General features: G+C 46.0%; 1 long non-coding RNA gene across 1 annotated transcript; it reads right to left on the minus strand.

Annotated features, from left to right (window-relative positions):
* Positions 1–3,758: 3,758 nt before the first annotated feature.
* Positions 3,759–27,673, minus strand: LOC107317783. The gene is made up of 3 exons (XR_001557027.2): positions 27,594–27,673; positions 5,910–6,062; positions 3,759–5,826 (listed from the first exon to the last, which is right to left on the minus strand). It is a non-coding gene; the product is annotated as an uncharacterized LOC107317783 (long non-coding RNA).

The following is a 27,673-nucleotide window of genomic DNA, read 5'->3' on the forward strand; positions in this document are numbered from 1 at the left end:
GGCAGCGGCGCCCGCTCTGAGCTCTGAGCTCTGCGCGCCGCGGCGGCGGGCGGCCCCCGGGCTGGCAGCCCGTTGCCATGCATCTGTTGCCAGGCAACCGTCCTGGCGGCCACGGGAGCGCGCGCCGGCCCACATCGCATCGGAACCGCTCGGCCCGGCCCGGCACCAGGAGCCCCAGAGCCCCGAACCCTGCCCCGATCCCGGCCCCGTCCCTCCGGGGTCTCCCCCCGAGCGAAGCGATTTTTAACAACGGAATAACCGGAGTTGGGACGCATCAAATAACACCCGCAGCCCAAAATGCAACAACGCTTCTGCTGCAACAGCCGTGCAAAGTGTCTCCTTGCAGCAGCTCCAACGTTTGCTAATAACCGGGGGCTCCTGGTATTTGTGACAGTGAACGTGCTGGTGAGCACTGTGAGATCTCTCAGACGTTTTGGAAAGCAGCCTTCCAAGCTCCGATGCACTTTGCAGGCATGTGGGGCTGCCGGCAGAGCTGCGGGGACACGGAGCTCACACACAACCACAGCCTGCTGGGGCACCCAGCACAAGGTGCACGGTGCCATAGGCCAGGCCAGACTTTAGGGAGAGCTCTGAAATCTTTGAGCAATTATTTGATATCATTTTCGTTTGACATTAATGAACAAACAAATAACTCGCTCCTCTTCAAATAAGGACAAAAGCCACAATAACATTCTATTAACTTCATAAAGGACCACATAAATCTCAATCAACAGTAGCCCGGATTGATTTCTGTATTGTTTTGTTCTCTCGGATTTCTCTGCCCTGCCTTTCACACTGGTTGCCGACTGGTAGCAAGCACAGCAGCCAAATTCGCTCACCTGAGCATCCCCACCTGCCCCCAGGCCCAGGAGCAGACAGAGCAAACAGACCTGACAGCAGAGCAGGGCACAGCTGATACAGTGATTCCATGGGGGAGGACAGTGCTCCCAGCACAGCACTAGTGCTGCATGAGTCCGGGTTGGTTTCCTTCTTTGGAGCTCCTTGCACACAGCCACTGGCTGCTGCCTGCAGCCACACTGCAGGAGCTGGTTCTGCTCTATGCTGCCCCATGGCAGCGGTGCTCTCAGAGAATGCCTGACCCTATGAGTTGTGCTGCAGCAGGGCAGCTTTGCTAACAGCCCCAGTCATGGTGCTCTTACAGAGCTCTGTGACAGTCAGACACACTATTACCATGTGTACATTTCCTTTTGAGATACGTTTTGGGAATTATTCCCATATTCCCACCTCCTTGCTGGCTGTCTTTGTCCAGCACCATCTTAAGAAGCTGCCCTGGCACCATCCCTGCTAATAAAGCCCTGCTCCTGCTTGCTGAGTGGATGGCAGGCAGCTCGGGAACTTTGGGTAATGCCTTGGAAAATGAACAGTGCCAACCACTGACAACATGAACCAAACAAGCAGCCCCTGCCCACTCTGCTCTTTATTCTCAGTCAGATTTTATCTCTAAATTGACAAATTCCATGGAATTTTGAAACAGGTTTACAACAGCCAAAGAACGTTCGAAACTGACAGGTAATGAATAAAGCCTTCCCAAAGGTAATCCCTGCTCTCAGATTTTAATTGAAAAGCTTTGAGGCTGCTGTACGAACCTTCTCTAATATTTCTGCTTCTTGCCTCTCTCTCCTGCCATGAACACATCACACAAATCAGAACAGCACTGAACCACTGTGCAAAGCCTCCTCCCAAGAAGCACCCAGACACCGCTCAGCATCCTCCACACGTGGCTCAAGTTGCCTAAAATTGGAACAGACAGTGGAAAGCACCAAATAATCTGTCAGCTTCCGATTCCAAAGAGCCCTTTGTGGTGTTTCCATGCAGCACTACATGAGAACTCTCCCTGTTGGTTCCTGGGGCCACCAGTGCCAATGGACAGGGTTCCACAGGAGGCAGCCTCTGGGAATCCCATCCGAGGGCTGGGAGCAGCAAGAGCTGAGGAAGGGATCAACCTCAGAAAACACTGACACCACTTCCACTTCTTCAAACAAAATATTCATGTGTCTATCTCCAAACATCTGCCTTTTATATTTAGATCTTATATGGAAAATAGAACTGATGATTTTGTCAAATACTGAAATAACAGAGATGTCGTTTGAAATAAGTATCTCTTCCGCAGGTAATTTCAGGAGCTGTGCTGCTCAGGTGGGTGTTTCTTGCTGACACGGTTGAAAGCAAATGCTGAAATTTCCATAAAGTGCATTTTCCATTTTCTGCATAGTCCAGAGTGTGACTATGTCCAGCAGCACTCAAAAACTCAATGCATCCCTGCAGGCATCCAAGGCCAGGCTGGATGTGGCTCTGGGCAGCCTGGTCTGGTGGTGGCAACCCTGCACACAGCAGGGGGTTGGAATGAGATGGGCACTGTGAGCCCTTGCAACCCAGACCATTCTATGAGTCCATATGCATGCTGAGGCCATGAGGTGTAAATCATTTCCATTGGACATCCATTAGTTGAGCAAGGGCACACAGCAGCACAGGGGAAGGTAAAGGAAAGAGGTGGAACAGTTTCTTTGTTAGCGTTTAGAGAGGCAGCAGGGAGAGCAGCAGTAGCCAGAGCCCTACAAATCAGCTCAAGGAGGCACAGAGATCCCCAGAACTCGGGGTGCTGTGCTGAGCCCTGGGTGCTCCTCAGGCAGAGGACATGGGCTCCTGGGGGGTCAGGCTGTGGGACAGGGCTGTGTGCAGCACGGGGTAATCAATAACTGCAGCCGTATGTGGGTGAATGAAAACATTTTCTTCGCCATATGGTATACTATGGAAATAATTGCCAGATGACAGAAGCTCACTAATATTGATGCCAAATACATAGATATTACTGTCAACTCACTATCAGCCTACATTTTCCTATTTTTAAGGCATACAAGTAAGTACAGTTTGAAAATATCCACAAGGATCTTCATAGAGAAGAACTCTGCGGAAAGTAGAAAGGCACAGACATGGTTTAACGGCTTGGAACAACTTGGATCATAGAGAACCATTATGCAGAGAGGTCACTTGACCATAAACTGAAGCTAAGCAGCTGGCACAGCCCCTGGCAGCACCTCACATGTACCTGCCTTGGTCTGGGAGAGCCACATGAGCAGCACGATGCAGTGCTTATGAATAAATGCATTTGGGGCATTAGGGAAGTGCAAAATTGTTACTGTTGTAAGTATCCTTGTTACTAAGCAGAGGGTCATCTGATAAAACAAATAGTGATTTTTTAATATTAATGTATTCCAAACTTACAAAAAAATCATGGTTGTTCCTCGGATAATTTTCATACAGAAGATACACAAGAGCCATTGCTGAAACTATCAGGTCTAAATCACATTCCCTAAGTAAGACACCCGTGCATTGCAGCAGCTTGCATTGAGATCCCTCACTACACAGCCCGAGTTTACAACTTGGAGCAGACGGGCTGTGCTGCTTGTCAGAGCTTAACAAGTGCGGACAACCTGTGAATCTGTGCTCGACAGCCCTGACCATATTTCTGAGTTGGGATCTCATTGCTCACCAGGGAGCATTTTGTCTAAATAACCTCTGACTCTCACACAGACCTTTCAGCCCTGGGAAAGCAGCTCCCAACCTCGTGGGATGGGCAGGGGCTGCACATGCAGAGCAGGAGTGGTCAGGGCATTGGGACGGTTTTCCTGATGGTACAATCCCTGTTGTGGGGCTGGTGGCAGGGCACAACCCTCCCCCAGTACAACAGTAACCTGCTCTGCGAAGGCTCTGAGCCCTCTGTTCTGAGTGATAAGACAGAGGCCACTGATCACAGAGTATCGCATAACCCAACTTGATAACCTGATTAACGTGCTGACTTCGTATCAGCCCTCTCTGTTCTCTATTTGATTTACATGTATAATTTAGCTTACTCATTTAATCTCATTAATAAAATATCAGATGGGAAGTCTGTGTGAATTGCATGTTTTTTCCCCAGGTATTCGGATTAAAAGCCCGAGGAATCTCCAGATAGTGACTCTGTAAATCTCCGAGCGCTGTTACAAAGAAGTGCCTTATAGCACTTCCATAATTGATGCTCAAATCACAGCACTGCTGGAGTCCAGAGGAAACAATATTTGCATATCAGTCACTTTTTTCAACTAACAATGGGGGTTTTGGAGCCACTGAGGAGCGGCTGCAGCGGATGCAGACCCACCATTAGGAAGGTTGGTCACTTCCCTGAGAAATCAATCTCCACTTCCCATAGCACCATTAAGTGAAAATGCACCCACTCCATTTGGACTCAGTAATAAGAACGGAGTTCTGACATCACTAGGAAATGCCACAAATAACGCAACAAAAATGAACCCAACTCTGGCTGTGCTTACGGCCAAGGGAGGAAATGGAATTTTATGGTCATGTTATCAGAGACCAACAATCCTTCTGAACAATGAAGAATTCGTATGAGATTGAACAGCAGAACAAAAAACACCACAGAATACCCACCACTAAACATGACTTCCTGACCCACCTCAGGCCAACTGCGTGGCTCCTACCCTGAATATTCACAGCCCATCCTCAGTGTGGCATTTTAAAAAGATACGGAATCCATCAAATAAACTGAAATAACTACTAGAAATGAACCACAATCTGCTCGTGTACGGTCGGCTTACAAAATAAGCTTCACGCATCAAAAAAGTGCATCTTGCCAACGCACACACTTTTTATTTCTGGTACATAACTCATCTGCCTGTGCACGCTTACGCACACAAACATACGCTCCGTGCAGAGCCATTCGGCAGAAATACTCCTCACCAATTGCACTCAAACGTAACGTGGGGTCTACTACTGAGGGTGATACAGATAAATCAATCTGTTTGCAAGGCTACGGTGTGAGGAAAAGCTTTTCAACATCATTTAAGCATTTTGAATTGCACCAGATAACCCGATCACTGTTGTAACACCTGCCAACAAAGCACCCCTGTGCAGATCCTTATACAATAAATCTAAAGCAACAAGCAGAGGAACTTTAGAAGATCGAGACAGACATTATTACCCTAAAAGTGAACATCTCTTTTGACTTACGGGGAAGATGTGAAAGTGCTGTGTTCAGTCTGAACTATCAGCAAAATAATATTGCCTGACCACAGCACCACAGTGTTTTGGATCGAGTGTAAACCTTTACAGCTTCAGCATTTTCATGGTGGTTTCATTTTGTTTGTAAGCTCATGTCACCAGATATGTTGGTATTTTCACATGCCTCTACCATGGACACCTTCAGAAACAGGTCATACATGGATTTCAATCACATGTGACACAAAGTTCTAAATGGCAGACACCCAGCAATGTCATAACATTATGTGACCAAACTCTTATTAGTGCTCCGCTTGAGAAATAACCTTCAACACGAGATCACACTTTCTCAGACACCAGAACTCGATCTGAAATGCAAAATGATGGGAAACTAGGCTAGCTCAAAAACAAATTAAATATTAAATAAAAATAAATAAACAAGAAGTATACATCTGAGGATCTAAGATGATTCCAGGTAGGTCACTCCTATTGGAAGTGTCAGACACTTCCAGCATTTTTCTGGAGCAGCTTTACTTCTTATATTAGTTGAAGACATATCCAGAGCTAAAGATTCTCAATGGCATCAGAAGCCTTTCCCACACAGCTGCTTGGTAGCAACATTCAACATTTCATCCTTGCTTTCAAAGATGTGTTTTCAGACCCCAGATCATTACAGTCCTAATTTTCCTCAAGCCTTTCCAAATTTCTTGTATCTATTTTGAAGTACAGATACCCATCACGTGGCACAGCAACCTATGACACAGCTACAGCCCCAGTACTGCTCCACCTCCTCCTTGTACTTTGGATTTCTCACTGTGAATTCAAAGAACAGATACATTCAGATACAAAACCAGCAGTAACTTTCTTCCCCCCCCCATACACATAGCTCAACTTACAAGGTATATTCAAACTTAGCATTCACTCAGCTTGGTTGGTTGGCTCAAAGAAAGGACTGCTGGTTTTCATGAGTGGTGCTCTTGGAGAGAATCACAAAGGGAGGATGAATTTGTGGCATAAGGAGCAATCTCTAATGCACAGTTGAGTTAAACCTAGCCAAGAATAAAGCAGAAACAAAGCAAACTGTATGCAGTAATACGATTATTTGGCACATAGACAAATGCTTTACCTACCACAGGCAAAAAGGGTTCTGATGTTGGAGATTGACAGATCAGCAAGAACCAACCTAAACAACGCAGCATTTAGAACTGTAAGAAATCTAAGACTTAATTTCAAGGCGTAATTGAAATCCTAGAAATCCTGGTCGTGGCTCTTCCCTATGTGTGGAAACATAGAAGAACGAGCAGCTGCCACGACTGCCAGCAGCATCTCAACACCTCCAGGAAATAAAGCACTGAAGGGTTGGGAGAAGCAGGTTTGCCCAGGGCAAAATCTGGGAAATGAAATTCTAATTTTCATCATTCGCTAATAATTCGCCAAAGGGGCTTGAAATAACATCTCTGCTGCAAAAGTAATGCTGTGTCATTTACACTCAACTCCCAGAAGTTAAGGTGGATCAGAAGTACAATAATCAGCACACGGTCCCTAAATTATCAGCATGAAGTACAGGGATGTTTATTTGTGAAATTTAAATTGAAGGCAGCACAGCACGAGGAAGCCCAGAAGGCATTAACACTGGTGGGGAAGAGAAATTAATGTATGTACAGCAAAGAACGTGAAGGCCAGAGGAGGTGACAGGCCGGGCCAGTCCTGTGTGCCAATGCACGTCTAAAGCAAGAAACACAGTAACACTGCCCCAACTTCTCAAGAAAGTTACATACTTCATTCCTCAGTTTGTGACAGGCAGAAGGAAGGTCATACAGGGTAACAAAGCACGTTCCAGGCCTTTTGCAGGGCCTTGGTGCAGCAAACCTTGACTATTTTGAGACAGTTCCTTCATTTTTCACGGGCTGTTTCCCTCAGCAGGAGCAGTGCCCAGCATTCCGGCACTGGCTGCTCTGCAAGAAGACAATGCTGTGTCACAAATATTGTCCTATGTGTGAGATGGGATGGATGAGCAGTGACACATCTGCAGCTGTGCAACTCCACCTCATCTGTGCTGCTGCCTCCCAGCAGCGTCACACACTAACTTTAAAGAAAAGATGGCTGGGGTTTAAGCAACCAGGTATTAAGAACCTCCTTGGCACCCATTAAACATGTAAAGCTGCAAAGCTGAGAAAAGCTCCATATCTTTTATATGGCACCTTTCAAAACCTTTAGCTGCAGCCCTGCTCTGAGGCAGCACCCCTCCTGCTGCAAGAGAGTGGCTTTATTGCTGCTTCACGCAGCTCTGACTCTGCTGCAGGAGCACCACGTCCTGCACTGCTGTGCTGCATGAACCACCTCCACTCACCAAAAAGAATGGCTTTCCAGTCTGTGTTCTGGTAACTCACCCAAAATAAACGTATCAATCACATATGATTAAGCTGTCAGCCCTTAAATTAGGGTGTTGTACTACTTATAAGAAAATAAATAAATAAAAAGCAAATGTAATCACTATAGCAAAGTGATGAGAAAAAAAGGAGTTTTAACTGTGGTTTTTACAGGCAGAGAAAGGCCTCTTGTCTTCTTCATTATTCTAGTTAGATGCTGGAGTCTGGTTAACATTTCAGTTGAATAAATCCAAAGCATATTTGATAGGGGACCTTGAAATCTACCATTTGTGACTATGCAGATGACCTGAGCACAAGACAATGGCTGTAATGTATTTATGAAATATTAAAGTCAGCAATGCTTATCAACAGCCCGTGCTGCAAAGAGACAGAAACATAAAACCCCTTTTCCAAAGGCTGTACAGCGATTGACTGGGAAGAACTGACTGAAACACGAGGCAGGTCCCACAAGTACAGCTGGTTTGCAACTTTATGGAAATAGATTTTTCAACAAACACAGGCATTCGATTTAAAAAAATCTAAACTTAATTGGCATCTGTAGGAAAAAATGCAATAACTCCAAGTAAAAATGTTGTGGGGAGCTGTTACATCACATTGGTTACACAGCACAGTTTGCGCGTGTTGCACCGTGTATCACCAGTACTGCACAAATGAGGTGGCACATGATGGGCTGTCAGTGTCCCACGCCACGTGGTTTGCAGCATCCACTGTAACGTGCTCTGGGTTCACAGCTCCAATATTGATGAATTTTTTTATTCAGATCCTACACAGTTTTGTCTGTAATCTAATTAAACAAGCTGTATCATGAACCTGTGAATTGGTTCTTCTATCACACAGTCAGCTGTACCTGCTGTTGGTTTTACACCCCATCATCTTACTTCTTGTGTAGCACATCTAAGCCAGAGGTTTCCAAACAACAAAACCCTCCACCTCTTCCTCTTGAAAAACTTGTTATAATTGTCTTCTCACCTTCATTAATTGGGAATTGACACTGAGAAAAATGTTATACTGTTCCTGAATAGGTCATTTGTGTTTCTGTCTGAAACATAACAAGTATACTACTATCATTTTGCATGAACCATTGGACGTCAAGATCAAAATACAGGGCACTGCAGCCAAACCCCCGGGAGGTGCCCAAAGGCCCCACAGACTCTCCCTGGGCCCCTTTGTGTTAACAGCCCAGTTAGTCTTTGGGATGACACACAGACTGAGTGTCTGACAGGTAAATTTCCAAATGGATTTTTTCCTGCTCAGATCTCAGAAAGATTTCATCTTTGGCATCAATATGTATTTCAAACATGAATAAGTGGCAAAATCCATTTTGAAAATATCCATCACTTAATAAGCTCGGTGACAAGTTAATTCCTTTATTATGTTGGAGGACTTACCCAGGAATAGCATCTTACAAAGAAATATTTGTAATAAAGATTCTGATCCAGTGGCTTTGATTATTGCTCTAAAAGCTGGGAAAGAATCTCCTCACTCTGGAAACATCCCAGTGAGTTGAAACCGAGAACACTGGAATTTAACTCAAGGCTACATTCATCTCAGTGTTTTGATTGATGATATTTTCTTTGCAGGGACATCCAATGGAGAAAGCGAAAGCAATCAATACAGGATTCTATTCTTTTTTAAACTTATTTTTGAAGTTTAAGAGTCACTTCTGGACAGATTTTCCAGCCTTTACCCACAGTTGCAGCCTCTGCTCAGCACCAGACACACACAGTCTTCAGATTGTGGGCAGTTGGGTGTAGCTGTGGAGAGGTGAGCACTGATAATGATCCCTAATGAGAACAGAGCAGCTATTTGTGCTTCCCATGGCTCTGCTCACACTGCACTGCCAGGCAGGATCAGGAGCCCTGAGCATCCCTTTCTGCCACAGCACTGGGGCTGATGAAAACAATACTCAAAACACACAATGTGATCCTCACTACCAAGCAGCCCCTCTGAGAATCAGTGTAATCATCACAGCTCTCTGTGAAGCACAATGAACACCACTGCAGAAACTGTACAAGCAACAGGAGCAAGTTCTGCAGCAGGACAGGGGAGAACAACGTAGACAAGACCAGAAACTCCCACCATTACAAGCAGGTAGGCGAGATAAGCTGGCTGCACAACGCCATAACAGATTGCTTTCCACAGCAGCAGCTCAGATAGTGCTGGAACAATCAAAGTGGAACTTGATCTGGTGGAGCAGTTACTGGTAGCTGCCAGAGATTAATCCCATAAAATTCCAATCTGATTTGTTGGCTTGTATTGACCAACAGCTCAGTGCTATGTGGAGCGTTGCACAATTGGCTTCCCGTCAGCAATGCCATCCTTCAGACAGGCAACAAGCAGATCTCCTTATCTACGCTTGGGGCACTGGGAGAGAAAGGAGATAATCATCTCTTGGCAAGATGCTGCCTTCATAACAGCTAGATTTATACCAGCAATAATGTCTTTAAATCGCAATTAGCAACACTTCAGCAGCTGAGTTCATCTGAAAAGGAAGGTCACCATGAAAGGGCCATAGGATTGGTTGGTGATACCATTCCACAGCCGTGTTTGAGCACTGACAGCTCTGACACAACACACTGCTGTGTGGCAACATGCATCAGGGCCACACGCAGATCACCGGACTGCAGTAACACTTTGACAGGCTTTGGCTGACCTCTCAAGAGCTCACACACTCAGAAGAGGCACAAAGTAGCCTTATTCTCAGCACTCACTCTGTCTTCTGCTGTCATTTGGAACCACCTGCCATCTGTGTCCGTGCTGCTGCCGTTCTGCACTTCCACCTCTCCCAAAACATCACGACCCTGCCATCCCATTGCCCCAGTACTCAGCTGCTCTGGGTGTCAGGCCAAGAATCCAGGAGCTCTGCCCCAAGATGGCTGTGCCACTGCACAGGAATACATAAACCTATCCAAAAGGTCCTTGCATTTGTCAATGTGATAAACACCATTATCTCTCCAAAGCTGAGTTCATTACCTGCTCTGATGCTATCAGTACTTAACAGAGTAGTGGCAGATGAGGTGAACGGAGCATTAGGAAACTGATTGCCTTCACATTAGGTGTCTGTGTGGATAAAAGCAAAAATGCCCGAGTATTTATGGAAACATTAATAATTATAGGTGCCATTAATGCCAAGCCATTCTAATGCTGAAGCCACATCAATTTAAATTTAAAAACAAGCTATCTGCACGGCTTCCTGCAGCGTTTCGGGTTAGAGGCACATCTCCTCTGAGTATTTTAATCTATTTTTATTAAAATGAACAGAAATGTATACTTTTTTCAGCTGCCTTCACACAGCTGGATAACCAATGGGAACAACAATGCCTTATTTCAAACCCCAAAAGGTATTTTGTGTTTCTTGCTTGTCATAATCATAAACACTGGAGAAAAACCTCAGTGTTACTAACTTCTGCCTGGGTTATTTGGGTGCCCCAGCACATTTAGCAAACACTGTCGGGACTTGGCTGCCCTTAGTGCAGCCGAGGCGATCACTCACGATTACATTGCAAGGGAGCTCTGAGCTCCTCTTCAAAGAGCAAATCACAGAGTCACATCTGCTGCTGTGTTCCCTAATAATCTCTGCTTTAGGTCTGGAACAAAGGAGAAGTTGAAAGAAAGAAATCAGGATATCGGGGGTGGGGGGTGAAATCAGAAGAGCTGCGTTTCAACATCCATGATTTCAGATGTTTTCATTTATTCTGAATTTTAGAGCCTCCATCAATGAAATCTGACAGGACAGAACTCCTCTGCCACCAGAACACTGTCTGGACATCCACACACATCCTCACTCAGTCTGAAGTCACCAGAGGTTTCCTTCAGGTTGTGCTCAGTGGCCATTACAACAGAAACTGCAGCAATGAACCTGATCAGCAGCAGCTGGAGAACAAATCAAGCGAGGTCATTCACACTCTTTTCTCCCATTTAATCTTCTAACCTGTGTGAGCTCAAATCTCTCTCCTATTTATTGGGGCCACTCTTACCAATAATAGTTAGACACGATCTGGTCAGGCTGGCGTCACAAGCAAAGAAAACAGAAGAGGCTTTTCTGAAGCTATCGGGACTTAGAGCCGTCTTTCTGGTGCAAAGCAACACTGAAACACAGCTAAAAATAGGCCTGTAACAATGGAGGAAGACCAGCACTTTATAGGGACCACACACTACAGCAAGATTGGTCTCTGTTGTTTGGTATTGTGCCACAGATTTCAAAGGAAGTCCTTGGGAGGTGTGAAAGAAGCCATTATTTAAGGCTGGGCCCTCCAACTCCGGAGAATTTCTCAACACTTCTGTGAAAATCTTACAGCTCTTTACAGAAAAGCAGCATTTCTTGCCAAGCCCACACTACGGATGGAGAACTGAAACTAAAGGCTCACCTTGACTGAGCTCACATTCAGGGCCACCTGAAACTCAAATTCTTTACAAGCCATGGTTCTCAAACATCAAATCTATCACCTTATTAAAAACACATACTCAACTTTGCAGTCCAGAGCTCTTTGCAATGAGCTCAGTCGGAGTTTATATGTACTTGCATTCTAAATATCTTGCCATAGAGATCACAGTTTAAAATTTACCTGCGTGCTTCTCAGTGACTGGCAGGTGACTTCACTGCTACAGTTCTTTTGCTGGAAGCATTCTGTGAATACTTCATTAGTTACAAACAGATTGGCCTGCAGACTTGTTCTGTGCTACCTGCTTAAAACATTGTGTACCCTAGAAATGTATCTGTTAGCCGGAGGCAATTCAGCGCAGGCAGATTTCATTTTGCCTGCAGTAATGAGCGCCACATCTCAACAGTTAAGATACATTTCCTAATAAGCAGCAGTGTTTCTACTTTCTGGATTTGCTTAAAGCAAAGCATCATTTTGTTCATGTCTCCAAAATCACCAATATTTCGGTTTCGCTTCAGGAATGGCACAAAGAGCTGCGACACAGCATCACGCAACAGGCTGTTCAAGGGAGGGCTCTGATCATCTGAAACCCTGACGGCAGTTATGCTTTTCCTACAACATTTCTCTTTTAGCTCCTTCCCACTTTCAGGAATGCTACTCAAATCCACACTTGGCAGATCAGAACAGACACTTCTTCTGCAGAGAGAGAGAGAGAGATTTAACATTCCTCTTGAACACAGATATGGAAAGAGATTCCCAGGCATTTCTTGTACAGAAGAGAAGCATCGTTTAGTAGCACGCTCCCAGCTCACACACATCCCCCTTCACAGCTGTGTGCAGTCAGTACAGAGCCCCATCCCCAGGCTGGCACCCAGAGGCCTCAACACCAACCCAAAACCTTTAGGTTTGACAGAGTGAGTGCTGGGGGGTTACACATACTGGCAGCACACATGAGCACACAGGAAACCACAGGAAGGCCAGAGTTAACCACTTGTACCATGCAGAAGCTCAGATACAGAAGTGTCCCAAAAGCAGCTGCACAGTGGTGGAAGGGCAGTACACAATGGAGGAATCCAGCTCTATGAACTTGAAGGTCCATAGTAGCAAACATTATCTGCACCGTAAATTCTTATGGAAGGGCAACCCAACCAAGCAGGGAAATGAAAGGGTGAAACAGTCCATGTCAGGCTCTGAAAAATCTACACGGAAAACTGTTCCCACCCATTCCCCTGACTCCCCCATTTAATCTATTCTTAATTCTAGAAGCATTAGCATAAGTCCACAGTTTCTCCCCAGCCTCCATGAGGCACTTCAGCCCTTCTCCCCAAAGCAATGAGAGTCACAAAGAAAACCTTCATCCTCTGAGTGGGAGAAGTAAAACAAACCCACACTTATATGCACAGTTCTTGCCCTCTTAGGTATTGCTTCCATCCTCAAGAAGCCACACACAGGGCATGGCACAGCAATACCTCTTGTGAAGGGTGCTGAGGATCAATGTAACAGCCACAGCAGAAGGAAGCATGAGGAATGTGGGGACCATAAGACACAGAGCTCAGAGGAGAGGCACTGACACCAACCACAGGTGAGGAACTTCATTAGCAAATGTGGCCTTAAGAAGAGGGGTCCTGCAGGGTGACCTCTCTCCTGTGTAGCTGTGACCGTGCATTGGCACCTTCAATGGGCTCTGCTGACATTAATCCAAGCAGGGGCTGCAGGCAGGCTGAGCTCCAGCAGGGGATGGCTGAGGCTCACCTTCCTTACACACTGCAAGACTCTGCAGGCAGAGGGATGTGACCAGAGGTGGGCTCCTATGGAAGGAGCTTGCCTTCAGTGCTAGAGCCTGTGAGCCACTAAGCCTCCACAGAGAGAAAACTGATGCTGTTTTGCAATACATAAGCATCCTTGTCTTGTACTGTATGCTTAAACACATATTTGAATATAAATCTCAAAATAATGTTTGGAACTGCATACACTAGTAAAATTATTGAATACAGCTCAGGCAAAAAAGGAAAAGGTACGGAACATAAGAATGTTGCACATGACAGGCTGCATAATGAACGCTGGGAAGCACCATTCACAGCTGCATGTAGCACTGAGATGCTGTTTGCTCAGCAGCTCTGAGGCACAAACAGCAGCACCCAAATCCAGGAGCCCAGAATTCTTCCATCCACATACTGTGAGCAATGGGAACACGCTCCAAACAGAGCAGTGTCCTAGAACAAACTAGAACAATGTGGATTGGAAGGGGCCCTAATGATCACCTAGCTCCAATCCTCCGCCATTAATCCATCTCATCAGTTAATGAGATGGAGCAAATACTCACTTGAAGTCTTGTAATTAAATATTATTTAATTATTATAATTAGGAAAGGAAAGAACCCAAATCTCTCTGAACAGAAATCATCTCTCAATTGCTGTGTGCCAAAGCAGACACAATGAGCTGCTACCAGAGCAATCCCACCACCCCACTGCCACAGCTCCAGGGCTGCCACCAGCCCACAGCCCTCGGGTCAGCCTCACTTGAGCTGTACCCTGTTAGCTCCTCTTTATAAGCAGAGACAGGAACTGGCACCATACTGAGCCACAGGCCTGAGAACATCCTCCTACAATACACGCTTTCAAAAGGGCAGGTAACTGCGACAGGTACTTCCCAGGAGTGATGCCCTAAAATGGCCAAGACAGGGACCAAGTGAAGGCCCACAGCACATTCACTTCTGTTTTTGGCCACACAAAGCTAACATATGAAAACAATATGAAAAACAATGAAATACACAAAAGTTTGGAACGATCTTTTGTGAAGACATCCTGCTCTTCTGTAATACTGAAATAAAAGTAACTGTGTTATCTTCTTCACATCATTCACTTCTTACTCAGTTCCAAGGTTTAGATGCTGCCCTCTGCAACCACCACAGAGACCCGAGAGACAAAAAAGTAACTGTGATTTTATACAAGATTAAGAGAAGGAAAGCAAGCGTGACTCATGTTGAGTGAGGGTTGGCAGGAGGAAACAGGGCTGGTTTGTTGTTGGTTTATCTTCTGTTTAAAACAAAGCTCAGAACGTATACAGAGCATAGAAACTTCTACTCCTCAATAAATTCCTGCAGCTGATTGTGACTGTAATTTGTTTTCATTGTTGGCAGCAGCAGGAATATCTTACAGCCCAAGTGCAAGTCCAGGACTGGCTCTCTCCCAGCCTCGATCTTTGAGTAACAGGCATCTAAGACTAATAGCATTCTTCTTTCTTATTGAAAAAAATGAAATGCAATTTTTAAGATCTATTTCTGAGAAGAGTAAATTATTTACTTCCTGATTTACTGCCATGCCTTTCTGGTTTTGTTTGTTTTCCCCCATCTCTTCTCAGGGTCCCTCCCACTTCCATTAAGAACAGCATTAGTATAAAGGCAAATGGTCTGTATTTTCATGGGCAAGCACAATCCCACGTCTGCTTACTGTCAGTCCATTTGTGGGCCTGCTCAATGCCTACTACCTGCTTTAGAGGAATCCCACTGCTCCCATGGCCATGCTGCTGAGAGCAGCCCTGCATGTCAACAGTGGGAAAGCAGCAGGTCTGGGGTCCAGATGGGAGCTGCAGGGTTTGGTAAAAGAACAGAGAAGTCAGATTGTGGACTGTGAGAGCTGAGGAGACAGCAGGGGTGTTGAGGGGCCTGGAGCACACAGCTGTGGGGAGCAGCTGAGGGAGCTGCAGTGTTCATCTGGGGACAGAGGAGGCTCAGGGGAAACCTCATCAGTCCCTACAGCTCCTGGCAGGAGGTTGGGGTGAGGGAGGGAGATCAGCCTCTGTTTGACTGCAGCTTGTACCGAGGCCGAGTTCCAGCAGTTCTTCTCTGCAGATTGCACACCAAAAGCAATTGTACTTCAGCAAGAATGTACGTGTTGTATATACACACATCTGTGCAAACACATGCAACATATTATCAACTAGGAACATCAAGAGCGTGGCCAGAGAACGCATCCAAGATCTCATAAGGATGCTCAGAGCTAATGGAACCAGAAACAATCAGTTCCGCAAACGTGTGTGCTGATGGCTGCTGACTCTGCTTTGGGACTTGCACATAATTCCAACAAAACGCAGAACACTTCCTTTTCACAGCAGCATTAACTTGTGAGCTCCTTTAACTTTATTAAAGTGAGAAAACAGCAAGAGTGTTTAAGAGAACTCCAGTAAAGTCAGCTGAGTATTCCCCAGAACTCCCATCTGAAGCAAACACATCCCAGAGCACACTTTGCTATAAAAATGCAAGTTTCCATCAGTGAGCAACTATTACTTATCTCACAGAACTGGCTGAAAAAGATTTTAACTGGTTTATGGGAAGCAACCGAGCATGTTCGAAGCAGTTAAGTAAGGCACGATCCTCTCCAACGGATCCAAAGAAATGGGAATTCTGAACAACACAGGAAGAACTCAACTCTTGTATTACAGCTGCTAACAGAAATACTCCAGAAGAGCATTGTGTGATGTGCAGTCAGGGAAAAGCAGCAAAATTGCACTGCTTCCTCCAACTCAACGACTTGAATCTTGTTCTAACAACTTATGCAAATGTGACAAGTTAAGGCAATGGGGCCATTGGTGCAGATGAGCCTACAGGATGAACATACAACCCTGGGGAGAGCTTCACTCCCACCCTGCCAGGTCTGGGAGCTGAGCTGATGCAGGGAACCTCTGGTGAGTGGGGAAACCCAAACCCAGTGCAGGTCTGAAGGGTGCGGATCAGAGGCAGAGCCCAAGGGCTTCTTGGGCTGTAGAGCTGCTTCATTAAAGCAACACATGGACATGATCTTCATGTATTCCTCCCATGCTACCAGGAGTCTGCTAATTATCCAGGACAGGGAAGTGCAGATGTATAAGCAGTTGCTGGGTTTTTTTTTAAAGCCACTGATATTTCTCTCAGTTCCAGTTTCAGACTTGTAGGATTTCTGCTGCATTTTGGGAGTGCAAACAGACTCAGCTGTCTCCAGCACACAACTGCATGCAGTAATGCAAAGATGATGTTCTAAGAGTTCAGACAGCAAAGAAACCAACACCTCCCATGTTCTCCTGCTGAATTCATGAACTAGATTACATAAGCCACATACTGAAAAGTCACATCCAAATCACTGGGGTCTTGTCACACCTCCGTGCAAATTGCATGTGGAGAAAATGACATGAGATGCCCTTCCTGCTGCACCTCAGCCTCCTGCTCTTCATGGCCCTGAAGATGCTGCCTCACGGGTTCCTCACCACAGAGCAAGTTCATCCACTCTCAGACATAAACTCCCAGCTGGCTTTGTTGCTTTAACCCCGCTACCAATAAGCCCTGGCATCCACAACCCACTCCACTGGGTGTAAATTCAGCCTTTAAAGGCTGGAGATACAGAGCTATTAAACCATTTCCTAAAAACAAAGAATTATTTTGGAACATGGAAGAGCAATTTCAAAGCATCCTGAATGCAGTTATCTTTCAGAGGAGGGTGTTCCACGGGGCAGTAATGGCAGCATTTGCTGTATGCTCCCCAGCACACGCAGCTCAGGCACCCCCACCCCCAGCTGTGTGAGATGGCCACTCCAACCTTCCTGGCTGCTGGGCTGAGCTGTTGTTTTATGCTTTCATGGAAACCAAGTGTGTCATGTAGTCAGGAACCTGGGCACCCGATGAGTCAACCCGTACAGGTTTGGGGGTGTCATGAGCTTCTATGTGCCTTCAGCCATTCAAAGAAGAGTATCAGGAAAGCATGAAAGCAATACGTGCATTCATATCCGGAGAGTACAAAAATGTGTTTGATGTTATCAATATTATCTCTCTATAAAAACAATTTCTGAGCAGAGCTGAAGATGAATTGCTTTAGAAAAAAACACAGCCAATAAGCATGTCACATACAATGCCAAGAGCACATCATGGAAATCATGTGAAGGCTCCCATGTCCTAGCGTTGTTTTTGGGTGCCAGAACGCAGCTTTGTACAAAACCGTCACCATGTGAAGAGAAATAAACACAGAAGTAGAAAAAAAAAATAAAACCAAACAACAGCTTTCTGTAACCCAGCATTTCTCATTGAAAACAACAACAGCCAAAGCCCCATCCCATTTCTCCCTGCAGGCAGAACAGTAACTGAGTTCAGAGCCCTCTGCCCCATAGCACAGACCCACAGTGAGCTGCTCACAGTGAGCCCTGCTGCTGTGACCAGAGCTGGCACAAAACCAAGCACAGAGGTACAAAAGCTGCAGCTTGTAGGTACCCTGTGAAGTCAATCGCTTCTAAGGCAAGGCAGCCCTATGTCTTTTTCCTGAAGCAAACTCTCTATTAAATAGCAGTGTGTTCACTCCTAAGCAACAGAGGTGTATGGGATGAGCATTGTGCATGCACTGCTTCCAGCACCACAGCCCTGCTGCTGAGGAAGGGGACAAGAAGAGAAGGATGCAGTAAAAGGAGGGGGTCAGAGCAGTGCGTACTTCTTTTTAACCCAACTTGCCATAGAGAAACTGTGGGTCAGGGCCAGATATGAAACATAATTACTTGGAACAGCAGGGGTTCAGCCCCCACAGAAGTGTCTGCAGTGAAAGGGGTGGGGATGGCACTCAGGGAAGCCAGAGCCTGGCAGTATGGATTGACACGGGAGCTGAGCTCCACCAGTTCCAATGTGCAACACAGAGCTGACAGCAGAACCCAGGGAAGGGCTCCAACAGTGTTTGTTCCAGCCCTATCTCCAAGCAGAGCCAGATGAAAAATAAAGGAGATTCTGTTAGGTTTGGTATTGATTTTCTCAATGGCTCATGGACTAAACACTCATTTAAATGCAATTTCCAGTTCACACAAAAATAGCATTCAAAAGAAAAAAGAAATCCATATTGACTGTTTTATAAAGTAAGCAATTTCAGAAGTATTCCATTATTTCCGGTATCTCTCCAACAAGTGTTTGGTGAGCTCTCAGTGGGTAATGAAGCACTGTGATGTGCAGGGTCAGGCAGCTCAGCAGGGAGGAGACAAGATGGGAGCAAACGTTCCCATCTTCCACTACAGCCATGGCTGTTTCTGACCCAGGAACCACCTGTGCCTCCTCCCATCAGAGCAGGTTGCTCAGCACCACGTGCAGATGTTCCAGCTGAGTCCAGAGCCTGGACCATTAGTGAGGGAGATGCTGGATGCTCAGTGCTCCAGACAAACCCCCTGGGAATGTGTATTTTTGGGTTTCACAATTAGCCAGGACACCAGCAACACACACAGCCCAGCAGAGGCATGTTGACAGCAGGGCAGGGACCCACAATGAGCTGCCACTGAAGGACAGAGATGCACTGAGAACAGGTGCTGCAGGAAGGTTTTACAATTACAGCTGATTTAATACAAGATAAACACGGTGTTGGAGACACTTCAGTGTCTATTGATTCCTATGAAAAGGAGCGTACATAAAAAGATTTAATTGCTTCTGCATTTTAGAAGCGCAGGTTACAGCCATTAATCACTTGGAGCACAGACACATCCTGCTCATGCAGCGCCAGCCTGACCTGCTGCATTCTGCAGGCTCAGAACTGCAGGTAAGTGTCAAAGTCACAGAGCTGTGATGCGGCAATGAGGGATATGGTCAGTGGGTGTGGAGGGATGGGCTGAAGTTGGCCTTGAGGATTCTGGAGATTTTTCCCAGCACTAACAATTCTATGATCCCATTCAGACATCAGCATCACACCCCAGCAAGTGCAGTAAGTGTGGGAATGATACAAACTAAGAGAGCAGGATCTCCACCAGCAGCTGGGATTGGTGCCAGCCACCTGAACACATCAGCTGTGTTGGACCTGGCCAGCCCTTCCCTGCAACACCTGAGGACTCAGCAGAGGGTGCCCTGCAGGTGCCCCCCATTGCTCACCCCGGCAGCACACCCAGCTATGGAAAACCCCGGTACATCAATTCCCACACAGGGGTAGATGAGGAAACTCATCCTCCCTGTTGCACAGGCTCTATTATGGAGCAATGGCTGTTTCAGAAAGCAGGCAGGGAGAAGGATGAGGAACTGTAACAGTTACTTCATGTCTTATTTTGTCACGCAGTTGTGATGCCTGACTTACTGCAGCAAGTGTATCCTTACGAGTTAACCCAAGCAAAGAATACTGAGGGGCTTCTGCCTACAGAATGCCTTTCTGGGGTCATTTATCATCACATTATAGATTATGAAGTTTGACCATTTAGAAATAAATAAATGAAAAGCAAACCAGGGCCCATTCCCCAGCCCTCAGTATCACTCTGTTTCAGCACAGCAGCACATGGACTCCTACAAAACAAACACACCCTGCTCCAGACACCTGACAGAGCCTGCTAAGGAGGCCAGTTCCTTCCAATTCATGATGTTTAGATATAGGAAGTTACATTGAACATGGTTTACTCCCTCCCTGCTTCCATTTCCCCGGCGCTGCCCAGGGCCAAGCACAGGATGGGGCTGTGGTCAGTGTAGGTACAGGTGGGCACAGGGACACAAAGCAGAGCCTCCACTCCACCCAGCAGAGCAGGAAGCGACCATTCCTCTGTACTGCTGATGCTGCAGCTCAGTGCTGTGCTCAGCTCTGGGCCCCTCAGTCCCAGAATGACAAAGGTTGGAGTGAGAGAGGGTCTGTTCTGCTCCCAGGGGTCAGCAATAGGACAGGAGGTGAAGGCCTCACGTTGTGCCAGGGGAGGATCAGATTGACTGGTGGGGGACAAATCTCTCTAAAGAGCAGTCAGCACTACACAGCTACCCAGGGGTGGGGGAGGCCCCTGGGCACCTCTGTCCAGGGACCTGTCCCTGTCACCCCCCAGGGACATTCCAAAGCCCTGGGGATGTGGGTGGGCTGAGGTCAGGGATCTTAGAGGGCTTTTCCAGCCTTAGTGACTCCACGGGTCTCATAGATCTTTGTATTCACATCCTGCTCTGCTAATAAAAATAGACCGAGCCCCTCTGGTGCAATTCATTTCTCACTTCTCTTTTCACAAGCTCTCCAAATGTAAGAAACCTGCCTGGCCGGCTCACAGAACACCTTGGATACCTGGGGAGAAATCAAACCAGTTTCTGGAAAGTTTAATCTAAACACTCGAACTAAACGGAGAGGGATTTACAGCACAAGGACAGTTGTCCGGTAGCAAGTAAGAACTGACCTCCCAGCTTTATTTTTTCCCTTAAAATTATCCATTCAGCAGAGAAGCTGTCAGTTACTGTGAGGCTTTCTGAACCTTGCTGAGGCTGCCCTTATCAGTTACAAAGGGAAGGAGAACAAAGCCCACTGGTAAGCATTTAAGTTCCAAATTATTTCAATCTGCACCCTAGTGACACATACAGACTCGCACATATGGTGTCAACATGCTAACTGCATTTCCTCCACCTTCTACTAGTTAAGCATGATGCTGACTCAGTAGTCCTGCAAGGAAACAGCTGAATCCAACTCACCACGTTTGTTCTGCACTTTGGGAATTGTCATATTGCATCTGTGGGATTAAATTTTTTAAGGACTTGTCAAGTTTAATTGGAGAGTTCACACAATCCCAGCTCTGGTGCTGTGATTTATCCAGTAAGTGTTTTGCTTTCATCACTTTACACTAGCTCATAGATCTAAATAAAACCATCTGTGAACAAAGCCTGTGGAACTGGGTGAACAGCTTTAACACATTGGTTTTCCTGAGGTTTAATTTGTGCTCTTCGTCATTTGCTGGATGCTCAGCTACATTTTCAGCTTCCCTGCAGACGTGGTACTCCGGGTTGCAGCTGCAGAGCTGCAGACAGAACAGGACCAGGCAGAGGCACTGGGCACGATGCTCAGCCTGTGCGCACCCAGGTGTACCATGCACACTTACCAACAAGCACAAATCCCTGGTTGGAATAATGCTTGACAAGTGTCAAGCCTGGGAGCTGAGCAGCACAGGGTCAGGCTGGGATTTGTACTGAGCAAAAGTGAGGGCACAGAATACTTATGGGGCACCCAAAAGGCATTTCAGTGCATCTCGGGAAACAAGCCAACAGAACATTGCTTTCTCTGCCCTGCACTTGAACAATACTGCAGCCTAGCAAAAGGCAGTGAAATTTTGGAGAATTTAACAGACCTCAGCATGCTCTCAGTGTGCATCAGGTCTAAAATGCAGGAGCACAGAGGCTTTGGAACAAGCCCTTGCTCCCTGTTCTGATATAGGCACATGGCTCCTGGTAGCTTGGTGATGGTGAGCAGCAGCCCCAGCCCAGCCCAACTCTATGGTAACAGTTGGCAGCAAAGAATTCACTGAATTAAGGGAATGTTTTCTTCCTAACATCCTTCTGACTGACAACTACAAGGTGTTTGTATGGGGAGTCAGCTTTATCTGTCTCTAAGCGCTGGGAGCTACGCCTGAAGTTCAGAGTGTGGCAAAGCACTGCCTGACAAAGTGAGCAACAATTGCTACAATAATTCCACAGAACTCATTTGAATAAGTTTCTGTTTTCATCAGATGCATTCAAACTGATAGCAATCTTCTTTTAACTTGGCACAGGAAGAGGCAATGCAGCTTTGCTCAGAACCTCCTCCCTTCCATCACTTGGCAGCGTGGCTCCCACAGACCCAAGGTGAGCAGCTCAGTGCCCTCAGCACAACATCTGCTGCTCTGCACTTTCGGGGCAGCCTTCCCTGCCTGCCTTCCAAAAGGTGTTTCAGCTCACGCCCACTTCCAGGCAACCCAATGCAGTATCTGTTTGTTTTGCCTCCAGAGCTCACTCACTACATGCAGCTTGTAAACTAATACACTAAGCCCAAAATGAACTTGCTGAGCTAAGGTTTGAGCCATAAAAGCCTCTTGCAGCACTTATTATATTCTTGGGGGAAAACAAACAGAAGTTTAGAGGCCTCAGCTCATTCCTAGTCAATACTCAATTTGCAAAAGAAAGAACTATAGATCATAGAATCACAGAATGGCCTGGGTTGAAAAGGATCACAGTGCTCATCCAGCTCCAACCCCCTGCTGTGTGCAGGGTCACCAACCAGCAGCCCAGGCTGCCCAGAGCCACATCCAGCCTGGCCTTGAATCCTGCAGGGATGGGGCATCCACAGCCTCCTTGGGCAACCTGTGAACAGTGCGTCACCACCCTCTGGGTGAAAAACTTCCTCTTAAGATCCAACCTAAACTTCCCCTGTCTCAGTTTAAAACCATTTCCCTTTGTCCTATCACTGCCCACCATCACAAACAGCCTTTCCCCCTCCTGTTTATTTGCACCCTTCAAGTACTGGAAGGCCACAATGTGGTCCCATCCCCATCTTCTTTTTTAAAAAAAAAAAAAAAAAAAGGGAAAAATAAGCTGCTATTATTTATGGCAATAGCCCTAAAACATGGAATGAGACATATCCAATACATCCTCACCTTTTCACTTCTTATTACTTTTTACCACGGTGCCCTCAACAGGATCAGAGCCTACTTGAAATGAAGCTTTTATCCAAAGTCTGCAACACAGTTCAGAGAGCAAGTCAGGCCCAGCTGGCCTGCAGCACTCACACTTCACATCTGTCTTCGAGACAGCCAGCAAACAGCTTTCCCACTGCCATGTTTAATAGGTACAAGGCTCCACCTTGCTGTGTTTTTGTAATGGGAAATGCCTCTGCATGAACTGATAGCAAACCTCCCAGTCAAGAGCTTTTATGTAACACTGCTCATTTTTCCTTGCATGCCATCATTCAGCACTGAAAAATATTTGCAAAGGCATAACTAGTTCACATGGCTATTTCCTCATTGTGTGTGACACAAAAAAAAGGCATTGCACACTGCATGAGCAGGCACATCATGTCCACTTGTGCACAGCATGTCACACTCACATTGCTGCTCCCCATGCTGCAGCCCACCTCCATGAGGCACAGCCAGCACTGACTGAGCACTGCCCTGCTCTCCCCATCACTGCAATACCAGCCATAACCCGGAGGAGCTGGGAGCACCACCAAGCACAAGGCGTACCAAGCAGCCCTTCCTTAGTTCTGCACTTCACAGCAGCATGGAAGTACTTGGACAAAGACTTGACCTGAAGAATCCTTAACCTTTCCACACATACCTAATTCTTTTGCTAGACTCGTGTAATTTAAAACCAATTAACTGAATGGAAGGGAAAAAAAGCCTTACACTGAAGAAAAAGAAATGAGTCTTCCATGACCTTGTAATTATGAGAATACGTACCCAAAAAAACAATGCAGCGTTGCCCGTGAACTCAGCTTTGACCCATTCAACTGTTAACACAATGTTTTCACACCGCTCCTTCCAAAGTCACTCTTTAAAGGGAAGTTGTGACAGCATTCATACAACAGCAAGTTGTGCTTAACAGAACCATGCACCTCACTTTGGCATCCAGATGCTTCATTGTTGGCTCCTACTATAAACGTTTACATATTTTTCCTTAGGGTAAACTAAAGGAATAATTTTCTTAGCCAAAATAATACCTTAGAAGATATAGATTTTATACAGGATGTGTACAAGAAATAGACGCTCTTCTCCTGCGAGACATCCTCATTTGTTAACATCACTTTGACAGCCTTATTCCTGAGCGCAACAGTCTGAAGAGGTAGATGCTGAGCAGTGCTATAATTAGCGTGTAATTTGTTCCAAACTCCCCACTCCAAAATAAAGAGATGAAAAAACCGCTGGCTACACAGAAGGGGTAGCAAGGATCCCAGCCACAGTGCAGGCCTCCACCAGCACTGAGGGATGTGGAACTGGGGATGTGGGTGGGAATGCACAGGCTCATAGTTGCTTCCCACCACTGACCAGCATCAAACCTCAGTTCTAGGCTGCTCAAATAAGACTGGTATCCAAACATAGGATGCCTATGTTGTTTGCAAGCTGATGACATGAAGCTGCAGGAAACGGAGTGGCACTGCTGCCCACAGAGCCTTCACAATATGCAATGCCACAGCTTTGTGCAAGCTGCATGCCAGCATGCTGTCACTATGTACAGAAGACTGACCTTTAAGATCACTGTTGTTTAGTTGTGTTGGAGAAAAACAGGCTTTCATCCATACCCCTCACCAATAAGCACTACTGGGAAGGAGAGAAGAAAGTTGAACTTCTTGGTCATTAATACTCACTGGAATGTTCTGTTGGGCTATTTAAAAGTAAGACTGAACCATAAATACAGTGGCACGTTGCATTCATTTCATAATAAATGTATCAACCTCTCTATGACATCCTAATTAAGTAAACTAAATGAGGTAGCCTATAAAATGCATCGGGTGAAAGCCCGAAGAGCAGGACACACCACGTTTGAGGAAGGCCACGTTCTGCATCCTCACTGCAGAGCAGGATTCCCCCTTTGGGGCACAGCCTGAGGTCTCACTATGATGCACCACAGTCTCTCCAAGCTCCCAGACCTGTGGCTCAAACCGGTGATTTACACCTAAATTACTTCTGTCATTAAGCTCAAACCACTATATTAGATTTCCATTGTTCAAAACAAAAGGCACTTTTTGTTGGCTTTGTTCCTACAATTATTAGATTAAGCAGGTCATCAAGAAGTAGTTTACCAGGATTTCTCATAGATGTGATTTGGTAGCGATAAACGGAGCAGATACTAGAATCTATTTAGAGAGGAAAAGATGCACATCACGCTTGACAGCCCCAAGTCAATCCATTGCATCACTGGAACTGAGAATTTGGCCCATGGGCCAGTGACACACTCACTGCTCTACTGAAACACCCCAGATACTCCCTGCTCACACCTCTCTGCATAATGGCTACATACATAAATCAAGGACTCTCCTGTGCTAGCAGATATGAGCATGCCTTGGGTTTTGTTTCACTAAGTGTCAAGTCAAACACAGGAAAATCTGCTGCAAAATAGCAAAGTCACCTGTTCTGAAACAGTTTCCTTAGGTTGGAAGTGATTATTAAGGGGTCTCAGGTGTGCACTGGGCTGACTCCGAAGCCACAGCTGTGCCCTGCCCCCCACCCCCCTCCCAGCTACCATTAAAGCAGCGTTTCAGAAAGACAAGATAAAGGCTAGGGGGAAAAAAACTAAGGTAAAATGTTTATCTGCAACCGCCACATGCTGCAGATAAATGTTTTAAGGCTGTTGTGGGCTTGAACTTCCACCAGAGCAAAGTTTTCCTTGCACAGCATCATCTTTTCTTTATTCAATTAGATCTTTGGCTAAGAATGGCTGTTCTTCTTAACTGCAACCCAAATAACCTGCGGTACTGTACCCACTTCAGGAGTGACCCCCACCAACTGACTGTGCTTTACACCAGGCTCAAGGGTCTGAGGGTGCACGGACCACAGTGTGCACAGCTGAGAGCAGCGCTGCCAGGACTCCATGGGCTGCCACCATCCAGAGCCTCAACGCCGTCACAGCCTCCAGGCAGAGCCCACAACTCCCTTCCCACACCACGGGCCTCTGCCCAGGGATCCCCCGTAGAGAACCGCTTCCCCTTAGTGCTCTTTCGCCATCTGCAAGAGGTAGATAAAGCACAGACTTAACTTACAGCAAATGAGTTGTCAAAGCGTATCTCTCCCATCCCAAATGGGAGCGTTTTGGAGGAAAGAATAAGCTAATTAGATATACGTACAAAACGTTTTTGCAAGCTCTCTTTAGATGCAGATCATATCTCCCAGGTGGAAAACAGATTGCTCGTTTGTTCAGCCAGCTTGCTGAAGAACAAGTTCCTGACATTTTTGTTATTATTTTTATAGCTATATTCATGAAGTCTTGTGGTTGATAAGTAGGGCAATTTGCATCACAGAGAGATCCATAGCACTCCACCCAACCCAGCAATGCGGCTTTAAGCACCGAAGGAAGCAGGACCCCGGTGCGCTAAACAGCCCCTCGTTTCCAGCGCTCACCGCAGCCTCCTCTGCCTGTTAAAGCACAGTCGTTAGAGACACTTGTGGCACCTTTAGCTCCTTTGTCTTCAATCACCGAGATGGCTGGCATTTCAAAAAGTCAAGTGGGGAGGATTAGACTCAGTGAGAAAAATATCTTCGCGCAGAGCTTGCAAATACCAGTTTGAATAAGCAGCACGCTTACAGGGAAGGGCAAAGCAGAAACAGTTCTCCATTTGTTTCCATTATAAAGAGGAAGAGGACCGTAAGCACCGCGCATCAAAACAGAAAGACTTATTCGATGGCGATCGAAGATTACAAATGCTTTTGTTATGAACAAAACTCCGTCGCACCTTCCCTAACAACTCATTAGTGCTGCCGGGGGTCCGGGCAGCCCCGCAGCCCCAATGCCGCTGTTCCCTCCCGGGCTCTGTTACAGCCATAAAAAATATCTTCCGAGGCAGCAGAAGTGAAAAATCAGCGCGCACGTTTCAATCCCAGCACCGGCACCGTCCTGCTTCATACTAAAAACCATCAACAACTGTGAATAAAAGACCAAGAATCCACTTGTTGTACCCAATTCCAAATCAATTCTAAACACAAGCACTTGCCATTAGTTATTTGTCCTTTATGACATGCATTTAGCAATGACTACAGTAAGATTATAGCATACACTCATGTGATTCCTGCACCATATATCACCTAAATTCAAACCAATGTATCTTCCAGAACACGACTAGGTTAAATCAGTAGAGAAGCACACCAGTGCTTTTACAGCCTTCCCAGCAACACAAAAAGTGTTTCAGCCAGCACATAAGGCCCTCCATGTTTACAGAATGCAGTTTTGTTCCAAACCAACCTCAATCTTGCCTTTTTCCTTTAAATAAGTAGCAATCATTTTCACTTTCCCTACATAAACACTTATAAAATCTTCCTTCAAGCATGGAAGAGGCATCTTTAACATTACTCATTTAGAATCCTACTAAGCCCTTAGACCAGTCCAGCCAGCACAAGAAATAATAGAAACATGTACGGCACTTACCCTTAGGATATTTAGAGTAAGTTTCATTATATTCTTCTTTTCCACACCAAACTTTGCTCCAACATGGACATTCACACCTT

This window comes from Coturnix japonica, chromosome 8 (genome assembly GCF_001577835.2).
Source record: "Coturnix japonica isolate 7356 chromosome 8, Coturnix japonica 2.1, whole genome shotgun sequence".
Classification (NCBI taxonomy): Eukaryota; Metazoa; Chordata; class Aves; order Galliformes; family Phasianidae; genus Coturnix; species Coturnix japonica.